Source organism: Hemicordylus capensis, chromosome 12 (genome assembly GCF_027244095.1).
Source record: "Hemicordylus capensis ecotype Gifberg chromosome 12, rHemCap1.1.pri, whole genome shotgun sequence".
NCBI lineage: Eukaryota > Metazoa > Chordata > Lepidosauria > Squamata > Cordylidae > Hemicordylus > Hemicordylus capensis.
The window spans coordinates 13,791,443-13,817,932 of NC_069668.1; the positions used below are offsets into that span (position 1 = coordinate 13,791,443).

A 26,490-nucleotide genomic window follows, 5' to 3' on the forward strand; every position below is an offset into this window, starting at 1 on the left:
CTCTCAGGCGGCGACCGAGGCGGCAAGGAGGTCGCCACACTTGCGGCCTCAGGAGGCGGGGGAGCGGCCAGCCACCAGCCACCACGAGGCCTCTCCCCCCAAAGAACAGCCTCTCTCTGGCAGGAGCTGGGGGGGTTCCAGCCCCACGGCCACCTCCCCACTGAAAAAAGCTCTGAGGGAAAACTGGCTCAAAATACAAGCCTCTCAGAGAGGAGAGAGACACTGCTGTGAGGGGCGACAGGACCCTCTTGCCGTGGAAAGCTTTTTAGACATTTTTATGAGGGAAATTTTTTTTTTTAAGTCTCTGAGGGAGAACAAGAGCTTCTCAGTGGGGAGCTGCTTAGGCTTCCCCTTGCCAACAAAGAGGAATAAAAGTCTCTGAGGGGAAACTCCCTGCCAAATTATATGTTATATATCTGAGGGGAGACAAGAGTTTCTCAGTGGGAAGCTCACCTCTCTGCTTTGGCTTCAGCTTGCCCAAAAAAGGAGGGGAAAGCCCTCTCTAAGGGGAAAGGGAGGATTCAAAGTGTGGAGTGTATCTCTTTGCTTTGGCTTCATCTGCCAAAAAATAAAAGTCTCTGAGGGAAACAGTTTCTCAGTGGGGAGTTCACCTCTCTGCTTTAGCTTCGTTTTGCCAAAGAAAGAAAGAAAGAGGGGAAGTCTCTCAGGCGACTTTCCTTCTCTTTTGTTAAAAAATTATCTGAGGAAAAGGCAATCTCCAAGACAGTGCAAAAAAGGGCTATGATTTTCTGAGGAAAGGCTGTCTCTCTCAGATAGTCAAGGGCTACAAGCCCAGCCTCAGGACAAGTCCCTTTTCCACAGGAAAAGGAGGAAGCCGCTTGAGGAATGCTATGCTGCCAGGACAAGGCTTTTTAAAAGAACAGTTTCTGGGAGAATGGCAGGAATAGGGGTTTCAAGCCTGCCAACTTGGCCTTTACCTCTGTCTCACCTAAGAAGTGTCTGAGCCTGAGGGGGAACAGGGTCTATTAGGGAGGCATTCATCTCTGCTTTGATTTCAACTTGCAAAAAAAGAAAGAAGAAGAAGAAGAAGTTTGAGAGGAAACAGAGTTTCTAAGTGGGGAGTTAATTTCTCTACTTGGGCTACATCTTGCCAAAAAAGGGTTTCTGAGGAGAACATCGAGTTTCTAAGGGGGGGATTCATCTCCCTGCTTTGGCTTCATCCTGCCAAAACAACTCTGAGGATGCTGCAGCCGTGCTGGCGTGAACAAAAGCCCTGCCACCTCACTGCCCACATTTACAGCATTTTGTCTGCCGAGGGCAAAGCGCAGCAGATTCATCCTGTCCTCAGAAGGCTGGGGCGCCACAGTCTTCTGCATTACAGCAAAAATCTGCCCACTATTAAAGCGTTCTTTCTCTCTGCATACAAATGTCATAAATATGCACAGCGTAGGGCAGGACTTCTGAGCACAATGGCACCAGGGCTGTGGCAGAAAACTATGAGGTCAGGGGCTGTGTAAATACAGACGGGCTGGCTCTAATACGGGAAAACTCTGTTGTTCTAGGAACTGTCAGTAGAAGCTTCAGGCTTCTTTATCCCCCCAAGAGCTTTGTTGGGCAGCATAAAATTTCTAAGATAGTGGCTGAATGGATTGGGACATGTTTCATGTGTGTTAGAAGCCTCAGGCTTCTGGCAGCATAATCTCTAAAAGCGTGGCTAGCTTGAATGGAACACTCTTCATGAGTGTTTCATTCTGACCCCAAGGAAGAAACAGAATTGACGCACCATTCGCAAGGACCTCCATGCCTGAACATTGATGTTGGAACACTTTCTCCTGCCAAGTGGCCTCTGTGGCAGGTAAGGCTGAAAGACAGGGACAGGACCAACAAAAAGAGAACTCTCCAGGAGTAGAAAATGATCTAATGACCGGGCAGGGGGAGTCCTTAGCTTTGTGATTGTGTTCTATGATGAAGCTCTTCATCAGAGGACTGAAGAACGTAAAACCAAAATGTCTGCTCAAAATTTGCCATGGATTCTCACAGGTTAATTTATTTATGTATTTGAAATATTTCTATACCGCCCAAAACTCTGGGTGGTTTACAATGAATATACAAATGGAAAACAAACTGTAGTCCGTTTCCTACAAAATCTTATATGTAATCTGTAACATTTAACTTTGCATTTGATCTGTGGTGTTTTATTGTAAATCTCCTGGGACCTGAGTCTGGGGTAGTATAGAAATAGGCTGAATAAAAAAAATAATCCTTAGCAACCTGCTAAAATTAAAAGGCAAAGATCTGATCATTCACACACCAAAATATTTTCTCCTTTCCTCCAGATTCCAAGAAAGAACTAAAGGAGTCTTAAGAATGAATTAAAGGAAGCAACGACGCACGACAGATGCCAAACCAGGGGCTGCATAACTCAATCACAACGCACTGTGAATTATTTCCAAAAGAAGCCCGAGGCTTCTTTATACTCCCACCAACTTTGTCAGGCATCATAATCTCTCAGATGGTCCCTGTCCTGAATGCAACATGCTTCATGCATGTTAGGAGCTTCATGCTTCTGTATTTTCTCAATGGCTGCGGGAGGCAGCACCATCCCTTGCTGTCTTGAATGGAACATGCTTCATGCATGTTAGGAGCTTCATGCTTCTGTATTTTCCCAATGCCTGTGGGAGGCAGCATCATCTCTAAGATGGTGGCTTTTCTTGAAAGGAACATGCTTCACGCATGTTAGGAGCTTCATGCTTCTGTAGTTTCTCAATGGCTGCGGGAGGCAGCACCATCCCTGGCTCTCTGGAATGGAACATGCTTCATGCATGTTCCATTCTGCCCTCTGAAGAATGGTTTGGCAAGAAGAAACAGAACTGGCGCACCTTCATCAAGGACCTCCATGCCTGAATATTGATGTTGGAACATTTTCTTTTCCCAAGTGGCCTCTGTGGCAGGTAAGGCTGAAAGAGAAGTTTGGGATCAACAAAAAGAGACCTCTCAGGGTGTAGGAGATGACCTCACAGGGCGGGGGCAGGGGGGAGACCCTAGCTGTGCCATTGCATTCTATGATGGAGCTCCTCATTAGAGGACAGTATATCCAAAATATTTGCTCCAAATTTATTTGCCATGAATTGTCACAGGATAATATAAAAAAGGGAAAAAAAGTGAACATTATCAACAAAATCTGATAGGAACCTTTAACTTTGCATTTAGTTTGTGATGTTTTCTTGTAAATCTCCCCGGGACGTAAGTTTGGGGTGGTATAGAAACAGGCTGAATAAAGAAATGATCATTTGCAACCTGCTAAATTTACAAAACAAAGATGTGATCATTCCCACTCCAAAATCTTTCTTCCTTTCCTCCAGATTTCAAGAAAGAACGAAAAGAATCTGAAGAAAGAACGAAAGGAAGCAACAATGCACGACAGAAGCCAAACCAGGGCTCCATTGACAGATGGCCCCTGTCCTGAATGCAACATGCTCCACGCATGTTAGGAGCTTCATGCTTCTGTATTTTCTCAGTGCCTGTGGGAGGCAGCATCATCTCTCAGATGGTCGCTGTCCTGAATGGAACATGCTTCACGCATGTTAGGAGCTTCAGGCTTCTGTAGTTTCTCAATGGCTGTGGGAAGCAGCACCATCCCTGGCTGTCTTGAATGGAACATGCTTCATGCATGTTCCATTCTGCCCTCTGAAGAATGGTTTGGCAAGAAGAAACTGAATTGGCACACCTTTCTCGAAGACCTCCATGCCTGAATATTGATGTTGGAACATTTTCTTCTCCCAAGTGGCCTCTGTGGCAGGTAAGGCTGAAAGAGAAGTTTGGGACCAACAAAAAGAGACCTCTCAGGGTGTAGGAGATGATCACACAGGGCGGGGGCGGTGGGGGGGACCCTAGCTGTGCCACTGCATTCTATGATGGAGCTCCTCATTAGAGGACAGTATATGCAAAATATTTGCTCCAAATTTATTTGCCATGAATTGTCACAGGATAATATAAAAAAGGGGAAAAAAGTGAACATTATCAACAAAATCTGATAGGAACCTTTAACTTTGCATTTAGTTTGTGATGTTTTCTTGTAAATCTCCCCGGGACATAAGTTTGGGGTAGTACAGAAACAGGCTGAATAAAGAAATGATCATTTGCAACCTGCTAAATTTACAAAACAAAGATGTGATTATTCCCACTCCAAAATCTTTCTTCCTTTCCTCCAGATTTCAAGAAAGAACGAAAAGAATCTGAAGAAAGAACGAAAGGAAGCAACAATGCACGACAGAAGCCAAACCAGGGCTCCATTGACAGATGGCCCCTGTCCTGAATGCAACATGCTTCACGCATGTTAGGAGCTTCATGCTTCTGTATTTTCTCAGTGCCTGTGGGAGGCAGCATCATCTCTCAGATGGTGGCTTTTCTTGAAAGGAACATGCTTCACGCATGTTAGGAGCTTCAGGCTTCTGTAGTTTCTCAATGGCTGTGGGAAGCAGCACCATCCCTGGCTGTCTTGAATGGAACATGCTTCATGCATGTTCCATTCTGCCCTCTGAAGAATGGTTTGGCAAGAAGAAACAGAACTGGCACACCTTCTTCAAGGACCTCCATGCCTGAATATTGATGTTGGAACATTTTCTCCTCCCAAGCGGCCTCTCTGGCAGGTAAGGCTGAAAGAGAAGGATGGGAGGGACCAACAATAGGGAACTCTCAAGGTGTACTACAAGATGATCTCACAGGGTGGGGGAATCCTGGCTGTGCCATTACATTCTGTGATGGAGCTCTTCATTAGAAGACTGTGTATCCAAAATGTTTGCGCCAAATTTATTTGCCATGAATTGTCACAGGATAATATAAAAAAGGGGAAAAAAGTGAACATTATCAACAAAATCTGATAGGAACCTTTAACTTTGCATTTAGTTTGTGATGTTTTCTTGTAAATCTCCCCGGGACATAAGTTTGGGGTAGTACAGAAACAGGCTGAATAAAGAAATGATCATTTGCAACCTGCTAAATTTACAAAACAAAGATGTGATTATTCCCACTCCAAAATCTTTCTTCCTTTCCTCCAGATTTCAAGAAAGAACGAAAAGAATCTGAAGAAAGAACGAAAGGAAGCAACAATGCACGACAGAAGCCAAACCAGGGCTCCATTGACAGATGGCCCCTGTCCTGAATGCAACATGCTTCACGCATGTTAGGAGCTTCATGCTTCTGTATTTTCTCAGTGCCTGTGGGAGGCAGCATCATCTCTCAGATGGTGGCTTTTCTTGAAAGGAACATGCTTCACGCATGTTAGGAGCTTCAGGCTTCTGTAGTTTCTCAATGGCTGTGGGAAGCAGCACCATCCCTGGCTGTCTTGAATGGAACATGCTTCATGCATGTTCCATTCTGCCCTCTGAAGAATGGTTTGGCAAGAAGAAACAGAACTGGCACACCTTCTTCAAGGACCTCCATGCCTGAATATTGATGTTGGAACATTTTCTCCTCCCAAGCGGCCTCTCTGGCAGGTAAGGCTGAAAGAGAAGGATGGGAGGGACCAACAATAGGGAACTCTCAAGGTGTACTACAAGATGATCTCACAGGGTGGGGGAATCCTGGCTGTGCCATTACATTCTGTGATGGAGCTCTTCATTAGAAGACTGTGTATCCAAAATGTTTGCGCCAAATTTATTTGCCATGAATTGTCACAGGATAATATAAAAAAGGGGAAAAAAGTGAACATTATCAACAAAATCTGATAGGAACCTTTAACTTTGCATTTAGTTTGTGATGTTTTCTTGTAAATCTCCCCGGGACATAAGTTTGGGGTAGTACAGAAACAGGCTGAATAAAGAAATGATCATTTGCAACCTGCTAAATTTACAAAACAAAGATGTGATCATTCCCACTCCAAAATCTTTCTTCCTTTCCTCCAGATTTCAAGAAAGAACGAAAAGAATCTGAAGAAAGAACGAAAGGAAGGAACAATGCACGACAGAAGCCAAACCATGGCTCCATTGACAGATGGCCCCTGTCCTGAATGGAACATGCTTCACGCATGTTAGGAGCTTGATGCTTCTGTATTTTCTCAGTGCCTGTGGGAGGCAGCATCATCCCTAAGATGGTGGCTTTTCTTGAAAGGAACATGCTTCACGCATGTTAGGAGCTTCAGGCTTCTGTATTTTCCCAATGGCTGTCTTGAATGCAACATGCTTCACGCATGTTAGGAGCTTCATGCTTCTGTAGTTTCTCAATGGCTGTGGGAGGCAGCATCATCTCTAAGATGGTGGCTTTTCTTGAAAGGAACATGCTTCACGCATGTTAGGAGCTTCATGCTTCTGTAGTTTCTCAATGGCTGTGGGAGGCAGCATCATCTCTAAGATGGTGGCTTTTCTTGAAAGGAACATGCTTCACGCATGTTAGGAGCTTCAGGCTTCTGTAGTTTCTCAATGGCTGTGGGAAGCAGCACCATCCCTGGCTGTCTTGAATGGAACATGCTTCATGCATGTTCCATTCTGCCCTCTGAAGAATGGTTTGGCAAGAAGAAACTGAATTGGCACACCTTTCTCGAAGACCTCCATGCCTGAATATTGATGTTGGAACGTTTTCTCCTCCCAAGCGGCGTCTCTGGCAGGTAAGGCTGAAAGAGAAGTTTGGGACCAACAAAAAGAGACCTCTCAGGGTGTAGGAGATGATCTCACAGGGTGGGGGCAGGGGGGAGACCCTAGCTGTGCCATTGCATTCTATGATGGAGCTCCTCATTAGAGGACAGTATATCCAAAATATTTGCTCCAAATTTATTTGCCATGAATTGTCACAGGATAATATAAAAAAGGGGAAAAAAGTGAACATTATTAACAAAATCTGATAGGAACCTTTAACTTTGCATTTAGTTTGTGATGTTTTCTTGTAAATCTCCCCTGGACATAAGTTTGGGGTAGTACAGAAACAGGCTGAATAAAGAAATGATCATTTGCAACCTGCTAAATTTACAAAACAAAGATGTGATTATTCCCACTCCAAAATCTTTCTTCCTTTCCTCCAGATTTCAAGAAAGAACGAAAAGAATCTGAAGAAAGAACGAAAGGAAGCAACAATGCACAACAGAAGCCAAACCAGGGCTCCATTGACAGATGGCCCCTGTCCTGAATGCAACATGCTTCACGCATGTTAGGAGCTTCATGCTTCTGTATTTTCTCAGTGCCTGTGGGAGGCAGCATCATCTCTAAGATGGTGGCTTTTCTTGAAAGGAACATGCTTCATGCATGTTAGGAGCTTCAGGCTTCTGTAGTTTCTCAATGGCTGTCTTGAATGGAACATGCTTCATGCATATTCCATTCTGCCCTCTGAAGAATGGTTTGGCAAGAAGAAACAGAATTGGCACACCTTCTTCAAGGACCTCCATGCCTGAATATTGATGTTGGAACGTTTTCTCCTCCCAAGCGGCGTCTCTGGCAGGTAAGGCTGAAAGAGAAGTTTGGGACCAACAAAAAGAGACCTCTCAGGGTGTAGGAGATGATCTCACAGGGCGGGGGTGGTGGTGGGGACCCTTGCTGTGCCATTGCATTCTGTGATGGAGCTCCTCATTAGAGGACAGTATATCCAAAATATTTGCTCCAAATTTATTTGCCATGAATTGTCACAGGATAATATAAAAAAGAAAAAAAAGTGAACATTATCAACAAAATCTGATAGGAACCTTTAACTTTGCATTTAGTTTGTGATGTTTTCTTGTAAATCTCCCCGGGACATAAGTTTGGGGTAGTACAGAAACAGGCTGAATAAAGAAATGATCATTTGCAACCTGCTAAATTTACAAAACAAAGATGTGATTATTCCCACTCCAAAATCTTTCTTCCTTTCCTCCAGATTTCAAGAAAGAACGAAAAGAATCTGAAGAAAGAACGAAAGGAAGCAACAATGCACGACAGAAGCCAAACCAGGGCTCCATTGACAGATGGCCCCTGTCCTGAATGCAACGTGCTTCATGCATGTTAGGAGCTTCATGCTTCTGTATTTTCTCAGTGCCTGTGGGAGGCAGCATCATCCCTAAGATGGTGGCTTTTCTTGAAAGGAACATGCTTCACGCATGTTAGGAGCTTCAGGCTTCTGTAGTTTCTCAATGGCTGTGGGAAGCAGCACCATCCCTGGCTGTCTTGAATGGAACATGCTTCATGCATGTTCCATTCTGCCCTCTGAAGAATGGTTTGGCAAGAAGAAACAGAACTGGCGCACCTTCTTCAAGGACCTCCATGCCTGAATATTGATGTTGGAACGTTTTCTCCTCCCAAGCGGCCTCTCTGGCAGGTAAGGCTGAAAGAGAAGGATGGGAGGGACCAACAATAGGGAACTCTCAAGGTGTACTACAAGATGATCTCACAGGGTGGGGGAATCCTGGCTGTGCCATTGCATTCTATGATGGAGCTCTTCCTTAGAAGACTGTGTATCCAAAATGTTTGCGCCAAATTTATTTGCCCTGGATTGTCACAGGATCACATAAAAAAAGGGGGGGGGAGTGAACATTATCAGCAAAATCTGATAAGAACATTTAACTTTGCATTTAATTTGAAGAAACTGAACGGGCGCACCTTCTTCAAGGACCTCCATGCCTGAACGTGGATGTGGAAACGTTTTCTCCTCCGAAGTGGCCACTGAGGCAGGTAAGACTGAAAGGGAAGGATGGGAGGGACCAATAAATATATATATATGTCAACGAGGGCTGTATTCACTCCTATTTGGATGTTCTTACTTGCTTATAAAGATCTTGAATATACAGTTTCGAGTGCTCTATTTAAATTTGTCTCCCTAGCAGATGTTCCTCTTGGGTTTTGTGCAGGCCTATTGAAAAGTGATCTTACTAAACAAATGCAGGGACGCAGGAGCTGAGGTCCTGCGGTCAGGGTGATGTGCTGGCAACCTCTCCCCTGTAGCTGACACAGTGAGGCAGGGACGCAGGAGCTGAGGTCCTGCGGTCAGGGTGATGTGCTGGCAACCTCTCCCCTGTAGCTGACACAGTGAGGCAGGGACGCAGGAGCTGAGGTCCTGCGGTCAGGGTGATGTGCTGGCAACCTCTCCCCTGTAGCTGACACACTGAGGCAGGGACGCAGGAGCTGAGGTCCTGCGGTCAGGGTGATGTGCTGGCAACCTCTCCCCTGTAGCTGACACAGTGAGGCAGGGACGCAGGAGCTGAGGTCCTGCGGTCAGGGTGATGTGCTGGCAACCTCTCCCCTGTAGCTGACACAGTGAGGCAGGGACGCAGGAGCTGAGGTCCTGCGGTCAGGGTGATGTGCTGGCAACCTCTCCCCTGTAGCTGACACAGTGAGGCAGGGACGCAGGAGCTGAGGTCCTGCGGTCAGGGTGATGTGCTGGCAACCTCTCCCCTGTAGCTGACACAGTGAGGCAGGGACGCGGGAGCTGAGGTCCTGCGGTCAGGTTGATGTGATGGCAACCTCTCCCCTGTAGCTGACACAGTGAGGCAGGGACGCAGGAGCTGAGGTCCTGCGGTCAGGGTGATGTGCTGGCAACCTCTCCCCTGTAGTTGACACAGTGAGGCAGGGACGCAGGAGCTGAGGTCCTGTGGTCAGGGTGATGTGCTGGCAACCTCTCCCCTGTAGCTGACACAGTGAGGCAGGGACGCAGGAGCTGAGGTCCTGCGGTCAGGGTGATGTGCTGGCAACCTCTCCCCTGTAGCTGACACAGTGAGGCAGGGACGCAGGAGCTGAGGTCCTGCGGTCAGGGTGATGTGCTGGCAACCTCTCCCCTGTAGCTGACACACTGAGGCAGGGACGCAGGAGCTGAGGTCCTGCGGTCAGGGTGATGTGCTGGCAACCTCTCCCCTGTAGCTTCAAAATAAATATGAAAGCTTTCTGCAATATTTATTCATCATGTTTATATACTGCCTGATACATGCACGCAATCCACTAATACAACAAACACAAAACAAAACAATGAAGATGCTTTCACAGAATGAAACCATTTACAGAGTGTCACATTAGTTGGAACTCAAAGCCTGAGGACAAGTGTGTAAGTCAGTGAGAAGTTTATTGTTTTGACCACCGGCCATCGTATGACATAATGCAGCATAACATAAGACATAACATAAGAGGAACATAAAAGAAACACTCCGCATACCATGAAGTTCCTTCAGCAGTCTAGTTAAACTGAAACCAGCCCTATAACGTAGGATAGAGCATGGCAGCCATAAACTACTCTGATTTTAAAAGAAAGTAAAGTAAAGGTGGCAATTTATCTGATGACATATGGGAACACACATTCTTATAATAAATGGAGGCTTGAGAAAAAGGAAGGGAATTACCAGTTGGGAAAAGGGTAAAAGTTGGGAAAGGCTGTTCTCTGGGGCTCCAGTGGGACAAACTGAACGGGGAGGGGCGATCCCTCCCGAGGCTTTTATAGGCTTGGCAGCTCATTGACAGAGTCCTCCGGCCTCTCTGGGACCACGAGATGACAACCCACACGAGATGTCTTCCCCAAGAGCAGCTAGAAGAAGCAGCCTTCAAGGTAAGTGCTCCTTTCTTATAATAATGGCACCAAAGTGAGGACTTTGAAGTCTCCTGTTCAAGGAGCCGATCTCCAATATTTGCTCTGCTTCAAGATCTAAGAAGTTTGGTCCATGGATTCCCACCCAAACAATGTGAATAAACAGGTGTGTCTTAAGGGTCCTTTAAAAAGCAATCCGAGGGAGAAGCTCTTATTTTTGACAGCAACTAATATGAAGAAAGAAGGCGAAGAATGACGAAAAGATTCTCTGCAAGGCGCAGCTGATGGGCAGTTTCATCCCTTATTCGCTTTGCATTTGTACGGGTTGTAATAAAATACTCATTTCACCCCATCTCGTACCAACTTCGTTTCCTTTGAACTTCACTGAAATATTTCATTTCACCCCATCGCATATAAACACCCCATCTCGTTGATAAACGTCTCTTGAACCCTATGATTTTGAAGTGCCACTCTCTCGGATAGGGTGTGAATAGGATCTTTCCCTCTTCCTCGGAAACCTGTGGTCAATCCTAAATACAAGTCCCTGGGGCTGCTCAAAGAGAGCAGTACATGACCGTTGGTGCCCACCACCGGGCAGTAAGAATTGGGCTGGTTTTTAAAATGGAGGCCCCGTTGGTTAAAGAGTAGCACGTGTCGTATGGCTGACCTGAGAGAAACTGAGTTCCTGTGAAGTGCCTGACAATAAGCGCTCCGCTCTTCCGTTTCTGGTTCCTCCATTAATGCCAGGGACCAGCACCTTTTAGATCCCACTCCCTGTTCCTGGGTCCAAGTGTCAACAGAGCACCTGCTTTGCACGCAGAAGATTCCAGGTTCAACTCCTGGCACCTCCAGTTTAAATGGGTCTCGGGTAGCAGAGGGTGGGAAAGATTGGGGATCTTGAGGAATGGTTGCTCGTCAGCAACAAGACCTTTTCCCAGTAAGCTGGTGTGGGGACAATACTGTGCTGGGAAGGCCAGTATCCTCACAGTTGCTGGAATAATTTAATTAGGAGGGGGACTTGCTTCACAGACAGAAGCTTCTCGTCTCCATGGCTGGGGCGGAAAACTGAAAGACAGAAGCAACTCTCAGCTAGAGAGAGAGAGAAAAGTCATGGGGTGGTTGTTCTAAGTCCTGTGAAGCTTAAACCTACACCTGGGCTGCACAACTTTGGCCCTCCCGCTGTTCTTGGATGACAGTTTCCATTATCCCCGGCCACAGTGACAAACAGTCAGGGAGTATGGGAATGGTCTAACATCTGTGGAGACCTGTGTAGCCTTGCTCTACTGACTTCTCTTTAAAAGGTACCATTTTATCAGTTTTGCATCTGCTATTCTTTTGGGTCTGGAATAGTAGATACACTTCTCTTGAAAAGCCAGGCAGAAGGAGCTGTTTCTAACTGCTATAAAGTAGTGAAAGAATCTGCTGAACATGCCGAAGGTCCCAGGTTCAATTCCTGACCCTGCCAGGGCGTATTTCACACAGCAGGATTTACTGTGAGTTCGAAGTTGCCCCCCAAAACAGACACAAAAAGTGGATGTTTTACCCTGCATATGAATCGGGCTACACTGTAACGGGAAATGACTGGCCTAGCAAGCATGAGGTTGCCGGTTCAAATTCAAATCCCCGCTGGTATGTTTCCCAGATTAGGAAACACCTATGTCGGGCAGCAGCCGAAAGGCATCCTTTCACACTGTGTGGGAGGAGGCAATGGTAAACCTCTCCTGTATCCTACCAAAAGACAACCACAGGGCTCTGTGGTCGCCAAGAGTATTATGCCGAGTGCTCCCTGATAGCTCGCAGGGATTTGGGGGGTAAATCCGGCCGATATGTGAACACCCCCCCCCTCCATTCCAGACGAGATGCAAGCTAAAAGCCTTGTTTGCAAAAGCCCAGGTAACCTAAGACCCTGGAGAGCTGCTGCCAGTCAAAGCTGGCAATACTGAGCTAGATGCACCAATGGCCGGAATCCCTGAAGACTTCTGACTTCCCTCCTTTTAGAGAACTGTCCATTCTATACCCACCCTCTGTTTCCTGTCCTTCAACCCGTTACCGATCCACACGTGAACCTGTCCCCCTTATCCCTTGACTGCTAAGTTTACTCAAGAGCCTTTAGTGGGGAACTTTGTCAGAAGCTTCTTGGAAGTCCATGTATACGGACGATGTCAACCGGATCACCTTTATTCAAATACAAAGGTAATGCCAACCTTGGCAGCTGGCAAAGATTTGTCTCAAGCCCTGGAGAGCCACTGCCAGGCAGTGTAGACAGTAGTAAGCTAGATGGACCAGTGATCTGACTTGGTATAAGGCAGTTTCCTTTAGCCCATGTAAAGCGGACCGCCGTTTTGAGGATGGGGCTGTAGCATCTGCTTTTCCCCTTTCTGCGGCCCCTGTTCACGACCGGGCCAGGCGGCTCAGCCTTTTCCACCTGGGCGCTTCTCACTGACGTGGGGCTGCCCATCTCCTTCCCCAGGACGCAGCTGTGCAGACAAGCCTGAGCTGGATGGACCCAGGGTCGGACTCAGTATATGGCAGCTCCAGATGTTCCGGAGTACTCCCCAGCGGGCCCCGAATCGAGGGCACAGGGACCCAGGAAATGTAGAAGGGTGCAGCCACTGAGGGGAGCGCCTGCTACTGCTGCTGCCGCCTCGGGCAGGATTCAAGAGAGATGCCCGCCACCAGGCAGCTCTTTGCAGGAGTGGCCCTGAAGGAGAAGCCTCCGCCTGCTCCCCTGGGACCTTTCCCGGGTGCTCAGGCAGCACTGGAGGCTTGTGGGCCACATCCAGACTGCTTAGTCAGGATGAAGCACCACGGACACCCACGAACTGTCCCCTTTGCTAAGCAAGATCCATCCTGGTTTGCATTCGAATGAGAGACTACAAGATATCCCCCCCCCCACCGAGGGGATGGAGCCCCTGCCTGCTTGCCTGGAGAAGGTCCGAAGTTCCCTCCCTGGCAGCAGCATCCCCAGATAGGGCTGAGAGAGGCTCCTGCCTGCAGCCTCGGAGAAGCCGCTGCTGCCAGTCTGTGCAGACAATCCTGAGCCAGAGGGACCCAGGGTCGGACTCAGTAGGTGGCAGCTCCAGATGTTCCTAAGTACTCCCCAGCGGGCCCCGGTTGGAGGGCACAGGGACCCAGGAAATGTAGAAGGGTGCAGCCACTGGGAGGAGCGTCTGCTACTGCTGCTGCCGCCTCGGGCAGGATCCAAGAGAGACGCCGGCAGGGCTGGGCTTCCCCGGGCGCTGTCCGTGGTGCTGATGGAGGGAGCCGCCTTCTCTCTCTCCGGGCAAGAAGGCCGCCTCTTGGCCCCACTGGCTGCCCCACTGGCTGCGCCTTCTGGGGCCCGTCGAAAGAGCTCCAAGGGGCCCGGGTGGGGGGGGGGTGGCTTGCCCCCCTGCCCCGCCCGGAAGGCGCCCTGGCCCATGGGTCAGTGCAGACGACCCGGAGTGAGAGGGACCCAGGGCCTGACTCCGTAGAAGGCAGCTTCCTATATGGGGGGCACACAGTGGGGGTCTCCTTGGAAGTATCGCGTTTAAAAGGCTGCTTTAAAAGACACACACACACACACACACACACACACACACACACACCGCCCTGTTCCTGCCGACCCCAACGAAATGAGCCGCAGCAGCAGCAGCAGCAGCAGACCCTAAAACCCACCATCGGTCCTTGCATGGTTGGGTGCTCCAGCTAGAGGGGGGGGACCTCCCTCGCGCTGTTTTTGCAGTGCATAGTAGCAGTTAGCGCTTGCTTTCCGGCGTCTTTTCATACTCACTTTAAAGCGGTCATGAAGACTCTGGCCGGCAGTGGTGCGGCAAAAATATAAGGAGGAAGTGCCGAGTCAGACCCCGGGCCCATCTCGCTCAGTCTTGTCGACCCAGGCTGGCAGCAGCGGCTTCTCCGAGGCTGCAGGCGGGACTCTCTCTCAGCCCTATTTGGGAGATGCTGCCAGGGAGGGGCCTTGGAGCTGAGAGGTTCTTCCCATCTCCTAAGGGGAATATCTTCCATGCAGTCTCCCACTCATATGCAGCCGGGGCAGACCCTACGACCCCAAGACCTGCTCTCCCGCCTTTTGACGGATCAAGTGCCATCAAGGCGGTGTGGACTCTTAAATCCAACACTCATGGTTTAAGTGTGTATGCCCCTTTAATGCATTAAGCTCAAAACGGGGTGCAAAACACACACACACACACACAAACACACACACACACACTGCCAGGCCCGTTCCGGGCTCCTCTTTGCAAGACACTGGAGTGCTGCCCGGCGATCAAAAACCCAAAGCCGGCTGGCTTCAGGGCCAGCCACTGGGCATGCGCAGCCCCTTACCCGCCGACGTTCGGGTGCTCGGTCGGCCGGGCATTCGGAAACCGCACGGAGGCTTCGGGGCAGGGCACTGAGCATGCGCAGCCTGTAGGGCACGAGGCGCCCAGGCGAAAACCTGGCTCTGGGGTTTTGGCGGGCTTCCCGCGTTCCTCACCCTGCCCCCGCCCTCTCCCGGGAGCCCAGCCCGCTTCCCTGATTGGCTGGCTGGATGAGCGGTGGCAGGGCTGATTGGCTGGGCGTTTGACAGCCGGCTCCGCCTCCCGCAGCTGAAGCGAGGCGCCTTTTTTGAACTAGGACACATTTCTCTCAGGCGGCGACCGAGGCGGCAAGGAGGTCGCCACACTTGCGGCCTCAGGAGGCGGGGGAGCGGCTAGCCACCAGCCACCACGGGGCCTCCCCCCCAAAGAACAGCCTCTCTGAGGCACCGGCAGGAGCTGGGGGGCTCCCAGCCCCACGGCCACCTCCCCACTGAAAAAAGCTCTGAGGGAAAACTGGCTCAAAATACAAGCCTCCCAGAGAGGAGAGAGACACTGCTGTGAGGGGCGACAGGACCCTCTTGCCGTGGAAAGCTTTTTAGACATTTTTATGAGGGAAATTTTTTTTCTAAGTCTCTGAGGGAGAACAAGAGTTTCTCAGTGGGGAGCTGCTTAGGCTTCCCCTTGCCAACAAAGAGGAATAAAAGTCTCTGAGGGGAAACTCCCTGCCAAATTATATGTTATATATCTGAGGGGAGACAAGAGTTTCTCAGTGGGAAGCTCACCTCTCTGCTTTGGCTTCAGCTTGCCCAAAAAAGGAGGGGAAAGCCCTCTCTAAGGGGAAAGGGAGGATTCAAAGTGTGGAGTGTATCTCTTTGCTTTGGCTTCATCTGCCAAAAAATAAAAGTCTCTGAGGGAAACAGTTTCTCAATGGGGAGTTCACCTCTCTGCTTTAGCTTCGTTTTGCCAAAGAAAGAAAGAAAGAAAGAGGGGAAGTCTCTCAGGCGACTTTCCTTCTCTTTTGTTAAAAAATTATCTGAGGAAAAAGCAATCTCCAAGACAGTGCAAAAAAGGGCTATGATTTTCTGAGGAAAGGCTGTCTCTCAGCCAGTCAAGGGCTACAGGCCCAGCCTCAGGACAAGTCCCTTTTCCACAGGAAAAGGAGGAAGCCGCTTGAGGAATGCTATGCTGCCAGGACAAGGCTTTTTAAAAGAACAGTTTCTGGGAGAATGGCAGGAATAGGGGTTTCAAGCCTGCCAACTTGGCCTTTATCTCTGTCTCACCTAAGAAGTGTCTGAGCCTGAGGGGGAACAGGGTCTATTAGGGAGGCATTCATCTCTGCTTTGATTTCAACTTGCAAAAAAAGAAAGAAGAAGAAGAAGAAGAAGTTTGAGAGGAAACAGAGTTTCTAAGTGGGGAGTTAATTTCTCTACTTGGGCTACATCTTGCCAAAAAAGGGTTTCTGAGGAGAACATCGAGTTTCTAAGGGGGGGATTCATCTCCCTGCTTTGGCTTCATCCTGCCAAAACAACTCTGAGGATGCTGCAGCCGTGCTGGCGTGAACAAAAGCCCTGCCACCTCACTGCCCACATTTGCAGCATTTTGTCTGCCGAGGGCAAAGCGCAGCAGATTCATCCTGTCCTCAGAAGGCTGGGGCGCCACAGTCTTCTGCATTACAGCAAAAATCTGCCCACTATTAAAGCGTTCTTTCTCTCTGCATACAAATGTTATAAATATGCACAGCGTAGGGCAGGACTTCTGAGCACAATGGCACCAGGGCTGTGGCAGAAAACTATGAGGTCAGGGGCTGTGTAAATACAGACGGGCTGGTTCTAATATTGGAAAAATCTGTTGTTCTAGGAACTGTCAGTAGAAGCTTCAGGCTTCTTTATCCCCCCAAGAGCTTTGTTGGGCAGCATAAAATTTCTAAGATAGTGGCTGAATGGATGGGGACATGCTTCCTGTGTGTTAGAAGCCTCAGGCTTCTGGCAGCATAATCTCTAAAAGGGTGGCTAGCTTGAATGGAACACTCTTCATGAGTGTTTCATTCTGACCCCAAGGAAGAAACAGAACTGGCACACCATTCGCAAGGACCTCCATGCCTGAACATTGATGTTGGAACATTTTATCCTGTCAAGTGGCCTCTGTGGCAGGTAAGGCTGAAAGACAGGGACAGGACCAACAAAAAGAGAACTCTCCAGGAGTAGAAAATGATCTAATGACCGGGCAGGGGGAGTCCTTAGCTTTGTGATTATGTTCTATGATGAAGCTCTTCATCAGAGGACTGAAGAACGTAAAACCAAAATGTCTGCTCAAAATTTGCCATTGATTCTCACAGGTTAATTTATTTATGTATTTGAAATATTTCTATACCGCCCAAAACTCTGGGTGGTTTACAATGAATATACGAATGGAAAACAAACTGTAGTCCACTTCCTACAAAATCTTATATGTAATCTGTAACATTTAACTTTGCATTTGATCTGTGGTGTTTTATTGTAAATCTCCTGGGACCTGAGTCTGGGGTAGTATAGAAATAGGCTGAATAAAAAAATAATCCTTAGCAACCTGCTAAAATTAAAAGGCAAAGATCTGATGATTCACACACTAAAATATTTTCTCCTTTCCTCCAGATTCCAAGAAAGAACTAAAGGAGTCTTAAGAATGAATTAAAGGAAGCAACGACGCACGACAGATGCCAAACCAGGGGCTGCATACCTCAATCACAACACACTGTGAATTATTTCGAAAAGAAGCCCGAGGCTTCTTTATACTCCCACCAACTTTGTCAGGCATCATAATCTCTCAGATGGTCCCTGTCCTGAATGCAACATGCTTCATGCATGTTAGGAGCTTCATGCTTCTGTAGTTTCTCAATGCCTGTGGGAGGCAGCATCATCTCTAAGATGGTGGCTTTTCTTGAAAGGAACATGCTTCATGCATGTTAGGAGCTTCATGCTTCTGTAGTTTCTCAATGGCTGTGGGAGGCAGCACCATCCCTGGCTGTCTTGAATGGAACATGCTTAATGCATGTTCCATTCTGCCCTCTGAAGAATGGTTTGGCAAGAAGAAACTGAATTGGCACACCTTTCTCGAAGACCTCCATGCCTGAATATTGATGTTGGAACATTTTCTCCTCCCAAGCGGCGTCTCTGGCAGGTAAGGCTGAAAGAGAAGTTTGGGACCAACAAAAAGAGACCTCTCAGGGTGTAGGAGATGATCTCACAGGGCGGGGGCGGTGGGGGGGAACCTAGCTGTGCCATTGCATTCTGTGATGGAGCTCCTCATTAGAGGACAGTATATCCAAAATATTTGCTCCAAATTTATTTGCCATGAATTGTCACAGGATAATATAAAAAAGAAAAAATAAGTGAACATCATTAACAAAATCTGATAGGAACCTTTAACTTTGCATTTAGTTTGTGATGTTTTCTTGTAAATCTCCCCGGGACATAAGTTTGGGGTAGTACAGAAACAGGCTGAATAAAGAAATGATCATTTGCAACCTGCTAAATTTACAAAACAAAGATGTGATCATTCCCACGCCAAAATCTTTCTTCCTTTCCTCCAGATTTCAAGAAAGAACGAAAAGAATCTGAAGAAAGAACGAAAGGAAGCAACAATGCACGACAGAAGCCAAACCAGGGCTCCATTGACAGATGGCCCCTGTCCTGAATGCAACATGCTTCACGCATGTTAGGAGCTTCATGCTTCTGTATTTTCTCAATGCCTGTAGGAGGCAGCATCATCTCTCAGATGGTGGCTTTTCTTGAAAGGAACATGCTTCATGCATGTTAGGAGCTTCATGCTTCTGTAGTTTCTCAATGGCTGTGGGAGGCAGCACCATCCCTCCCTGGCTGTCTTAAATGGAACATGCTTCATGCATGTTCCATTCTGCCCTCCGAAGAATGGTTTGGCAAGAAGAAACAGAACTGGCGCACCTTCTTCAAGGACCTCCATGCCTGAACATTGATGTTGGAACATTTTATCCTGTCAAGTGGCCTCTGTGGCAGGTAAGGCTGAAAGACAGGTACAGGACCAACAAAAAGAGAACTCTCCGGGAGTAGAAAATGATCTAATGACCGGGCAGGGGGAGTCCTTAGCTTTGTGATTGTGTTCTACGATGAAGCTCTTCATCAGAGGACTGAAGAACGTAAAACCAAAATGTTTGCTCAAAATTTGCCATTGATTCTCACAGGTTAATTTATTTATGTATTTGAAATATTTCTATACCGCCCAAAACTCTGGGTGGTTTACAATGAATATACAAATGGAAAACAAACTAGTCCACTTCCTACAAAATCTTATATGTAATCTGTAACATTTAACTTTGCATTTGATCTGTGGTGTTTTATTGTAAATCTCCTGAGACCTGAGTCTGGGGTAGTATAGAAATAGGCTGAATAAAAAAAATAATCCTTAGCAACCTGCTAAAATTAAAAGACAAAGATCTGATCATCCACACACCAAAATATTTTCTCCTTTCCTCCAGATTCCAAGAAAGAACTAAAGGAGTCTTAAGAATGAATTAAAGGAAGCAACGACGCACGACAGATGCCAAACCAGGGGCTGCATACCTCAATCACAACGCACTGTGAATTATTTCCAAAAGAAGCCCGAGGCTTCTTTATACTCCCACCAACTTTGTCAGGCATCATAATCTCTCAGATGGTCCCTGTCCTGAATGCAACATGCTTCACGCATGTTAGGAGCTTCATGCTTCTGTAGTTTCTCAATGGCTGTGGGAGGCAGCATCATCCCTGGCTGTCTTGAATGGAACATGCTTCATGCATGTTCCATTCTGCCCTCTGAAGAATGGTTTGGCAAGAAGAAACAGAACTGGCGCACCTTCTTCAAGGACCTCCATGCCTGAATATTGATGTTGGAACATTTTCTTCTCCCAAGCGGCATCTCTGGCAGGTAAGGCTGAAAGAGAAGTTTGGGATCAACAAAAAGAGACCTCTCAGGGTGTAGGAGATGATCTCACAGGGCGGGGGGGGGGGCCTAGCTGTACCATTGCATTCTGTGATGGAGCTCCTCATTAGAGGACAGTATATCCAAAATATTTGCTCCAAATTTATTTGCCATGAATTGTCACAGGATAATATAAAAAAGAAAAAAAAAGTGAACATTATCAACAAAATCTGATAGGAACCTTTAACTTTGCATTTAGTTTGTGATGTTTTCTTGTAAATCTCCCCGGGACATAAGTTTGGGGTAGTACAGAAACAGGATGAATAAAGAAATGATCATTTGCAACCTGCTAAATTTACAAAACAAAGATGTGATTATTCCCACTCCAAAATCTTTCTTCCTTTCCTCCAGATTTCAAGAAAGAATGAAAAGAATCTGAAGAAAGAACGAAAGGAAGGAACAATGCACGACAGAAGCCAAACCAGGGCTCCATTGACAGATGGCCCCTGTCCTGAATGCAACATGCTTCATGCGTTTTAGGAGCTTCAGGCTTCTGTATTTTCCCAATGGCTGTGGGAGGCAGCATCATCTCTAAGATGGTGGCTTTTCTTGAAAGGAACATGCTTCACGCATGTTAGGAGCTTCAAGCTTCTGTAGTTTCTCAATGCCTGTGGGAGGCAGCATCATCCCTAAGATGGTGGCTTTTCTTGAAAGGAACATGCTTCACGCATGTTAGGAGCTTCAGGCTTCTTTAGTTTCTCAATGGCTGTGGGAAGCAGCATCATCTCTAAGATGGTGGCTGTCCGGAATGGAACATGCTTCACGCATGTTAGGAGCTTCAGGCTTCTGTAGTTTCTCAATGGCTGTGGGAAGCAGCACCATCCCTGGCTGTCTTGAATGGAACATGCTTCATGCATGTTCCATTCTGCCCTCTGAAGAATGGTTTGGCAAGAAGAAACTGAATTGGCACACCTTTCTCGAAGACCTCCATGCCTGAATATTGATGTTGGAACGTTTTCTCCTCCCAAGCGGCGTCTCTGGCAGGTAAGGCTGAAAGAGAAGTTTGGGACCAACAAAAAGAGACCTCTCAGGGTGTAGGAGATGATCTCACAGGGTGGGGGCAGGGGGGAGACCCTAGCTGTGCCATTGCATTCTATGATGGAGCTCCTCATTAGAGGACAGTATATCCAAAATATTTGCTCCAAATTTATTTGCCATGAATTGTCACAGGATAATATAAAAAAGAAGAAGAAAAGTGAACATTATCAACAAAATCTGATAGGAACCTTTAACTTTGCATTTAGTTTGTGATGTTTTCTTGTAAATCTCCCCGGGACATAAGTTTGGGGTAGTACAGAAACAGGATGAATAAAGAAATGATCATTTGCAACCTGCTAAATTTACAAAACAAAGATGTGATTATTCCCACTCCAAAATCTTTCTTCCTTTCCTCCAGATTTCAAGAAAGAACGAAAAGAATCTGAAGAAAGAACGAAAGGAAGCAACAATGCACGACAGAAGCCAAACCAGGGCTCCATTGACAGATGGCCCCTGTCCTGAATGCAACATGCTTCATGCGTTTTAGGAGCTTCAGGCTTCTGTATTTTCCCAATGGCTGTGGGAGGCAGCATCATCTCTAAGATGGTGGCTTTTCTTGAAAGGAACATGCTTCACGCATGTTAGGAGCTTCAAGCTTCTGTAGTTTCTCAATGCCTGTGGGAGGCAGCATCATCCCTAAGATGGTGGCTTTTCTTGAAAGGAACATGCTTCACGCATGTTAGGAGCTTCAGGCTTCTTTAGTTTCTCAATGGCTGTGGGAAGCAGCATCATCTCTAAGATGGTGGCTGTCCGGAATGGAACATGCTTCACGCATGTTAGGAGCTTCAGGCTTCTGTAGTTTCTCAATGGCTGTGGGAAGCAGCACCATCCCTGGCTGTCTTGAATGGAACATGCTTCATGCATGTTCCATTCTGCCCTCTGAAGAATGGTTTGGCAAGAAGAAACTGAATTGGCACACCTTTCTCGAAGACCTCCATGCCTGAATATTGATGTTGGAACGTTTTCTCCTCCCAAGCGGCGTCTCTGGCAGGTAAGGCTGAAAGAGAAGTTTGGGACCAACAAAAAGAGACCTCTCAGGGTGTAGGAGATGATCTCACAGGGTGGGGGCAGGGGGGAGACCCTAGCTGTGCCATTGCATTCTATGATGGAGCTCCTCATTAGAGGACAGTATATCCAAAATATTTGCTCCAAATTTATTTGCCATGAATTGTCACAGGATAATATAAAAAAGAAGAAGAAAAGTGAACATTATCAACAAAATCTGATAGGAACCTTTAACTTTGCATTTAGTTTGTGATGTTTTCTTGTAAATCTCCCCGGGACATAAGTTTGGGGTAGTACAGAAACAGGATGAATAAAGAAATGATCATTTGCAACCTGCTAAATTTACAAAACAAAGATGTGATTATTCCCACTCCAAAATCTTTCTTCCTTTCCTCCAGATTTCAAGAAAGAATGAAAAGAATCTGAAGAAAGAACGAAAGGAAGGAACAATGCACGACAGAAGCCAAACCAGGGCTCCATTGACAGATGGCCCCTGTCCTGAATGCAACATGCTTCATGCGTTTTAGGAGCTTCAGGCTTCTGTATTTTCCCAATGGCTGTGGGAGGCAGCATCATCCCTAAGATGGTGGCTTTTCTTGAAAGGAACATGCTTCACGCATGTTAGGAGCTTCAGGCTTCTTTAGTTTCTCAATGGCTGTGGGAAGCAGCATCATCTCTAAGATGGTGGCTGTCCGGAATGGAACATGCTTCACGCATGTTAGGAGCTTCAGGCTTCTGTAGTTTCTCAATGGCTGTGGGAAGCAGCACCATCCCTGGCTGTCTTGAATGGAACATGCTTCATGCATGTTCCATTCTGCCCTCTGAAGAATGGTTTGGCAAGAAGAAACTGAATTGGCACACCTTTCTCGAAGACCTCCATGCCTGAATATTGATGTTGGAACGTTTTCTCCTCCCAAGCGGCGTCTCTGGCAGGTAAGGCTGAAAGAGAAGTTTGGGACCAACAAAAAGAGACCTCTCAGGGTGTAGGAGATGATCTCACAGGGTGGGGGCAGGGGGGAGACCCTAGCTGTGCCATTGCATTCTATGATGGAGCTCCTCATTAGAGGACAGTATATCCAAAATATTTGCTCCAAATTTATTTGCCATGAATTGTCACAGGATAATATAAAAAAGAAGAAGAAAAGTGAACATTATCAACAAAATCTGATAGGAACCTTTAACTTTGCATTTAGTTTGTGATGTTTTCTTGTAAATCTCCCCGGACATAAGTTTGGGGTAGTATAGAAACAGGCTGAATAAAGAAATGATCATTTGCAACCTGCTAAATTTACAAAACAAAGATGTGATCATTCCCACTCCAAAATCTTTCTTCCTTTCCTCCAGATTTCAAGAAAGAACGAAAAGAATCTGAAGAAAGAACAAAAGGAAGCAACAATGCACGACAGAAGCCAAACCAGGGCTCCATTGACAGATGGCCCCTGTCCTGAATGGAACATGCTTCACCCATGTTAGGAGCTTCATGCTTCTGTAGTTTCCCAATGGATGTGGGAGGCAGCATCATCTCTCAGATGGTGGCTGTCTTGGATGAAACATGCTTCACGCATGTTAGGAGCTTCATGCTTCTGTAGTTTCTCAATGCCTGTGGGAGGCAGAATCATCTCTAAGATGGTCCCTGTCCTGAATGGAACATGCTTCATGCATGTTAGGAGCTTCATGCTTCTGTAGTTTCTCAATGCCTGTGGGAGGCAGAATCATCTCTAAGATGGTCCCTGTCCTGAATGGAACATGCTTCACCCATGTTAGGAGCTTCATGCTTCTGTAGTTTCTCAATGCCTGTGGGAGGCAGCATCATCTCTAAGATGGTCCCTGTCCTGAATGGAACATGCTTCATGCGCGTTAGGAGCTTCATACTTCTGTAGTTTCTCAGTGCCTGTGGGAGGCAGCATCATCCCTAAGATGGTGGCTTTTCTTGAAAGGAACATGCTTCATGCATGTTAGGAGCTTCAGGCTTCTGTAGTTTCTCAATGGCTGTCTTGAAAGGAACATGCTTCACGCATGTTAGGAGCTTCATGCTTCTGTAGTTTCTCTATGGCTGTGGGAGGCAGCATCATCCCTGGCTGTCTTGAATGGAACATGCTTCATGCATGTTCCATTCTGCCCTCTGAAGAATGGTTTGGCAAGAAGAAACAGAACTGGCACACCTTCTTCAAGGACCTCCATGCCTGAATATTGATGTTGGAACGTTTTCTCCTCCCAAGCGGCCTCTCTGGCAGGTAAGGCTGAAAGAGAAGGATGGGAGGGACCAACAATAGGGAACTCTCAAGGTGTACTACAAGATGATCTCACAGGGTGGGGGAATCCTGGCTGTGCCATTGCATTCTATGATGGAGCTCTTCATTAGAAGACTGTGTATCCAAAATGTTTGCACCAAATTTATTTGCCCTGGATTGTCACAGGATCACATAAAAAGGCGGGGGGGGGAGTGAACATTATCAGCAAAATCTGATAAGAACCTTTATCTTTGCATTTAATTTGAAGAAACAGAACGGGCGCACCTTCTTCAAGGACCTCCATGCCTGAACGTGGATGTGGAAACGTTTTCTCCTCCGAAGTGGCCACTGAGGCAGGTAAGACTGAAAGAGAAGGATGGGAGGGACCAATAAAAATATATATAGGTCAACGAGGGCTGTATTCACTCCTATTTGGATGTTCTTACTTGCTTATAAAGATCTTGAATATACAGTTTCGAGTGCTCTATTTAAATTTGTCTCCCTAGCAGATGTTCCTCTTGGGTTTTGTGCAGGCCTATTGAAAAGTGATCTTACTAAACAAATGCAGGGACGCAGGAGCTGAGGTCCTGCGGTCAGGGTGATGTGCTGGCAACCTCTCCCCTGTAGCTGACACAGTGAGGCAGGGACGCAGGAGCTGAGGTCCTGCGGTCAGGGTGATGTGCTGGCAACCTCTCCCCTGTAGCTGACACAGTGAGGCAGGGACGCAGGAGCTGAGGTCCTGCGGTCAGGGTGATGTGCTGGCAACCTCTCCCCTGTAGCTGACACACTGAGGCAGGGACGCAGGAGCTGAGGTCCTGCGGTCAGGGTGATGTGCTGGCAACCTCTCCCCTGTAGCTGACACAGTGAGGCAGGGACGCAGGAGCTGAGGTCCTGCGGTCAGGGTGATGTGCTGGCAACCTCTCCCCTGTAGCTGACACAGTGAGGCAGGGACGCAGGAGCTGAGGTCCTGCGGTCAGGGTGATGTGCTGGCAACCTCTCCCCTGTAGCTGACACACTGAGGCAGGGACGCAGGAGCTGAGGTCCTGCGGTCAGGGTGATGTGCTGGCAACCTCTCCCCTGTAGCTGACACACTGAGGCAGGGACGCAGGAGCTGAGGTCCTGCGGTCAGGGTGATGTGCTGGCAACCTCTCCCCTGTAGCTGACACACTGAGGCAGGGACGCAGGAGCTGAGGTCCTGCGGTCAGGGTGATGTGCTGGCAACCTCTCCCCTGTAGCTGACACACTGAGGCAGGGACGCAGGAGCTGAGGTCCTGCGGTCAGGGTGATGTGCTGGCAACCTCTCCCCTGTAGCTGACACACTGAGGCAGGGACGCAGGAGCTGAGGTCCTGCGGTCAGGGTGATGTGCTGGCAACCTCTCCCCTGTAGCTTCAAAATAAATATGAAAGCTTTCTGCAATATTTATTCATCATATTTATATACTGCCTGATACATGCACGCAATCCACTAATACAACAAACACAAAACAAAACAATTAAGATACTTTCACAGAATGAAAACATTTACAGAGTGTCACATTAGTTGGAACTCAAAGCCTGAGAACAAGTGTGTAAGTCCGTGAGAAGTTTATTGTTTTGACCACCGGCCATCATATGACATAATGCAGCATAACATAAGACATAACATAAGAGGAACATAAAAGAAACACTCCGCATACCATGAAGTTCCTTCAGCAGTCTAGTTAAACTGAAACCAGCCCTATAACGTAGGATCGAGCATGGCAGCCATAAACTACTCTGATTTTAAAAGAAAGTAAAGTAAAGGTGGCAATTTGTCTGATGACATATGGGAACACACATTCTTATAATAAATGGAGGCTTGAGAAAAAGGAAGGGAATTACCAGTTGGGAAAAGGGTAAAAGTTGGGAAAGGCTTGTTCTCTGGAGCTCTAGTGGGACAAACTAAACGGGGAGGGGCGATCCCTCCCGAGGCTTTTATAGGCTTGGCAGCTCATTGACAGAGTCCTCCGGCCTCTCTGGGACCACGAGATGACAACCCACACGAGATGTCTTCCCCAAGAGCAGCTAGAAGAAGCAGCCTTCAAGGTAAGTGCTCCTTTCTTATAATAATGGCACCAAAGTGAGGACTTTGAAGTCTCCTGTTCAAGGAGCCGATCTCCAATATTTGCTCTGCTTCAAGATCTAAGAAGTTTGGTCCATGGATTCCCACCCAAACAATGTGAATAAACAGGTGTGTCTTAAGGGTCCTTTAAAAAGCAATCCGAGGGAGAAGCTCTTATTTTTGACAGCAACTAATATGAAGAAAGAAGGCGAAGAATGATGAAAAGATTCTCTGCAAGGCGCAGCTGATGGGCAGTTTCATCCCTTATTCGCTTTGCATTTGTACGGGTTGTAATAAAATACTCATTTCACCCCATCTTGTACCAACTTCGTTTCATTTGAACTTCACTGAAATATTTCATTTCACCCCATCGCATATAAACACCCCATCTCGTTGATAAACTTCTCTTGAACCCTATGATTTTGAAGTGCCACTCTCTCGG

General features: G+C 47.2%; 1 long non-coding RNA gene across 1 annotated transcript; it reads left to right on the forward strand.

Annotated features, from left to right (window-relative positions):
* On the forward strand, positions 1 to 24,810 carry LOC128336197 (uncharacterized). Its single transcript, XR_008311844.1, has 15 exons — positions 1 to 1,816; positions 2,298 to 2,912; positions 3,324 to 3,760; positions 4,173 to 4,610; positions 5,019 to 5,456; positions 5,865 to 6,562; positions 6,974 to 7,386; positions 7,798 to 8,235; positions 18,292 to 18,733; positions 19,213 to 19,640; positions 20,046 to 20,678; positions 21,091 to 21,723; positions 22,136 to 22,670; positions 23,082 to 23,971; positions 24,237 to 24,810. It is a non-coding gene; the product is annotated as an uncharacterized LOC128336197 (long non-coding RNA).
* Positions 24,811 to 26,490: the final 1,680 nt, after the last annotated feature.